The sequence below is a fragment of the Phodopus roborovskii genome, unplaced genomic scaffold (assembly GCF_943737965.1).
Source record: "Phodopus roborovskii unplaced genomic scaffold, PHOROB, whole genome shotgun sequence".
NCBI lineage: Eukaryota > Metazoa > Chordata > Mammalia > Rodentia > Cricetidae > Phodopus > Phodopus roborovskii.
This window is the reverse complement of record NW_026126432.1, coordinates 1,335,201-1,339,700: the sequence shown is the minus strand read 5'-3', so window position 1 is coordinate 1,339,700 and position 4,500 is coordinate 1,335,201. Positions and strand designations below refer to the sequence as shown.

Sequence of the window (4,500 nt, the reverse complement as noted above, 5' to 3'; positions counted from 1 at the left end):
GATAAATGTTTTAAGTTTGTAATTCCTAATAGGAAAACATTATCTGAATGAATACCCTAATGGCAAACCAAAGTAAAATGTTTCTGCTGCATTTGATGCAGAAAGGGATTACTTTCAAAGCACCCCAGCTCTCCAGATGAGGTCTGGTTTGTATTTTTGCAACATCCAGTAAGTGAGATAAGCTGCTCCTCATTCAGCATTGTTATGACATTATGCTTGACCTCAACTTGGCTGACAATTTACAGATGATATTCATAACCTTTGGGTTGCTCTGATATTTTGACATATTTTCTGGGTTTGGGACACATCCTGGAAAGTCACCATGACTTCTGGATCCTGCATGGCCTCAAGAACCCCTGAGTCACTGAGGATTTCATTGAGTACAGGCATCCCTGCCATTCCAGGCATGCCCCCTCCCAAGGCAGGCACTCCTCCAGGAAAATTACCATGAAAATCACCCTCCCCCCGGGAAAATCAGCTGGAAAAGAGCCATAAGAACCATACTGAGCTCCAGACATTTTTCTGGCTGCTCCTTCCCTTTGGGTTCTCTCATGCTCCTCTGGAGCCTTCTTCACCTCTCTATTCTTTCTTTTATGTCTTCTTTTCTTCTTCACATTTGCGCTCATACTTTCTACCATGTTCAGCAATTTTTTTTTTTTTTTTTTTTTTGGCCCGAGGCTGAACTCTGAGCACTGCACTGGTGTCCTCGTCATAATCCAGTTTACAGGCAAGGGCAAGACTGTGAGCTGCTTCTTCCCTGTGACCCATGAATCTGTGTGCTTTCTCTTACCAATTGTATGGCTGAGCAGAATCAGGGTTTATTTCATTGACTCTGTCACAGTCTCAAATGGCAGCATGTGGTTTCTGTAATTAGGCCAAGACACTGGCTCTCTTGTTATACAGGCAAATGAGGATTCAACTTGACGGTGTCAGTGAACAAGTCAATGGCTTTCTGTAGCTCATCATCATTTAGGGCTTCAATGGCAGCTCCCTTCTTTTCATTTGCTTGATCCATCCTCTCCACAGTTATCTCTGCATTTTCATCTCTCATTTCTTGAGGGGCACCAAGGTCTTTCTCAATTACACCATCATTGTCAATTTCTATATCACTCTCCTCCCTTGATGATCCATCTGTCTTTGTGTTCCTCTGTCCTATTATCTTTCTTCTTTGACATGTTCTTCTCAGTTTGCTTTTATCAGTAGCAGGTGGTATTTTAGCCCCATAGTTTCCACCTACGCCCTCAGGAAATAATTTCCTCTGTGCAGGAGGCTTGGATACTGCTTACACCTCTTAAGGAAGGCCTGAAACTTGATCACTTTGCTGGGATGATTTGTTGGGAGGTCAGAGGCTGGAGGCTGGAAGCTGAGGGCTGCAGTTGGGGAGCAAGGTCAGACCCTGGCAAGGCTCAACATGACCTAGGAGAAGGGGGCAGTGTCTCCAGGCCTGTACTCATTATTTCTTTTAGTTAAAAAAAAAAAAAAGACTCCCACATACGCAGAGGAAACAAATTTATGATTTTTTAATATTTTTTTTTATTTTACATATCAATCCCTCATCCCTGTTTGCTCCCATTCTCCTATGCCTCCCAAACCCATCCATCCCATTCCCCACATACCCCCTAGGGAGTGTGAGGCCATCCAGAAGGGATCATCAAAATCTGTCAAGTAATTTGAGGTAGGGAATAGGCCCTCCCTCCTGTCTCTAGGTTAAGGGAGTATCCCTCCATGGGGAATGTTCTCCTGAAGTTCTTTCCTGAACCAGGGATACATCCTGGTTCCACTGTCAGATGTCCATTAGACTGAGACCCATGTTCAGGGGGTCTGAGTTGATTCGATGCTGGTTTCCCAGCTATCAGTCTGGGGTCCATTAGCTCATCCTTGTTCAGGTCAGCTGTCTCTGTGGGTTTCTTTAGCCTGGTCTTGACCATTTAGCTCATCATTCCTCCTTATCTGAAACTAGATTCCAGCTCAGTGTTTAGCTGTGGGTATCTGCTTCTGTTTCCATTATCTACTAGATGAGGGCTCTATGATGTCACATAAGTTAGTTATCAATCTCATTATCAGGGAAGGGCATTTAAAGTTGCCTCTCCACTATTGTTCAGATTATTAGTTGGAGTCATCCTTGTAGGTCTCTGGCAATTTCTCTAGTGTCAGTTTTCTCTTCAAACCTATAATCCCTCATTGTATTTTGATATCTCTATTTGTTCCCTGACTCAGTTCTCCTCTGCTCTTCTCCCATTCTCCTTCTAACTTCCTCTCTACTCACTGCAACCCCCAACCCCTGAATAAACTCAGTAGGTTACCTCACTCAGAATGGTTTCTTCTAGTTCCATCCATTTGACAGAAAATTTTAAGTTTCCATTGTGTTTTCCACTGAGTGGAACTTCATTGTGTAAATGTCCCTCATCTTCTTTATTCATTCTTCAGTTGTGGGGCATCTAGGTTGTTTCCAAGTTCTAGCTATTATAATAGTGCTGATATGAATGTTGAACAGAAGTCTTTGTTGCATAGATGTGCATACTTTGTGTATATGCCTTAGAGTGGAATTGCCAGATCAGGTAGTAGACTGAATCCCATTTTCCTGGGAAACTTCCATACTGATCTCCAAAATGGCTGCAATCATTTTCACTCCCACCAGCAGTGGAGGAATGTACTCCTTTCTCAGCAGCCTCTCCAGCATAAACTGTCATTGGAGTATCTGATTTTAGCCAATTTGGCGGGAGTAAGATGATATCTTAGAGGTGCCTTGATTTTCATTTCCCTGATGGCTAAGGATATTGAGCACTTTCTTAAGTGTCTTTCAACCATTTTGCATTCTTCTATTGAGAATTCTCTATTCTGACTGTACCTAATTTTTTAATTGAATTATTTGCTGTTTTGAAGAATAGCTTGTTGAGTTCTTTGAATATTTTGGAGGCCTCTGTCAGTTGTGGGGTTGGTTGAGATCTTTTGACTGTCTTTTGCCTTAAAGAAGCTTCTCAGTTTCAGAAGGTCCCATTTATTAATTGTTGATCTGAGTGTCTGTGCTACTGGCGTTATCTTCAAGAAGCAGTCACCAGTACCAATTTGCTCAAGGGTACTTCCCAATTTTTGTCTCACAATGACGTGGCTCCATGAATGTTGAAGCCTTTGATCTACTTGGACATAAGTTTTGTTCATAGTGATAGATATGGATCTATCTGCAGTGTTCTATTCACCAGCATCTAGTTATGCCAGCATCATTTGATAAAGATACTTGCCTCCTTCCATTGAGTAATTTTAGCAGTTTTGTGAAAAGTCAGGTGCTCTTAGGTGTGTGGATTAATATTAGGTTTTTTGATTGAATTCCATTGGTATACCTGCCCTTTTTGGTGCCAATATAAAGCTACTTTTAGGACTATAGCTCTATAGTAGAGCTTGAAGTCAGGGATGGTGATGCCTCCTGAAGTTCCTTTATTATTCAGGATTGTTTTGGCTATTCTAGGACTTTTGCTTTTCCAGGTAAAGATGATCATTATTCTTTAAAGCTCAGGGAAGAATTGTGCTAGGATTTTGATGGGGATTGCACTGCATCTGTAGATTGCTTTTGGCAAGATTGCCATTTTCGCTATGTTTATCTTACCTAGCCAAGAGCATGGGAGATCTTTTCATTTTCTAGTATCTTCTTTAGTTTCTTTCTTTAAAGATGAAAAATTCTTGCTATATAGTTTTTTCACTTGCTTGGTTAGCATTACCCCAAGATATTTTATGTTGTTAGGGGCTATGAAAAAAGATGATGTTTCTTTGATTTCTTTCTCAGCCCCTTTATTATCTGAATATAATAGGGCTACTAATTTTTTTTTATTTTGTTTTGTTTTTTTAGTTAATCTTGAAGCCTACCATTTTGCTAAGTTGTTTATCAGATGTAGGTGTTCCCTGGTAGAGGTTTTCAGGTCACTTACATAAACTATCATATCAGCTACAAATGGCGAAAGTTTGATTTCTTCATTTCGAATTTGTATACCCTTGATCTCCTTTTGTTGTCTTACTGCTCTAGCTAGAACTTCAAGTACAATATTGAAGAGATATGTGGAGACTGGACAGCCTTGTCTTGTTAATGATTTTAGAGGAATAGCATTAAGTTTCTCTCCAATTTGTTTGATGTTGGCTGTTGTTTATTTTATAATGCCTTTATTATGTTTACATATGTTCCTCTTATCACTGATCTGTCCAATACCTTTATCATGAATGTTGTTTGACTTTATCAAAGGCTTATTCAGCATCTGGTGAGATGATCATATGATTTTCTTTTTCAATTTGTTTATATGGTGATTTTCGTATGTTGAACTATTCCTGCATTCCTGGGATGAGTCCTCCTTGGTCATGGTGGATGATTTCTCTGATGTTTTTGTGCATTTGTTTTGCCGGCATTTTATTGAATATTTTTGCAATATTGTTGATGAGGTTCAATAGGTCTGTATTTCTCTTTCTTAGTTGTGTCTTTGTGTGGTTTGTGTACCAAAGTAATTGTAGCCTCGTAAA

At 40.0% G+C, this 4,500-nt stretch overlaps 1 pseudogene; it reads right to left on the bottom strand.

Moving 5' to 3' along the window:
• Positions 1-202: 202 nt before the first annotated feature.
• LOC127223152 (hsc70-interacting protein-like) lies at positions 203-3,159 on the bottom strand (annotated as a pseudogene).
• Between the last annotated feature and the right edge of the window lie 1,341 nt (positions 3,160-4,500).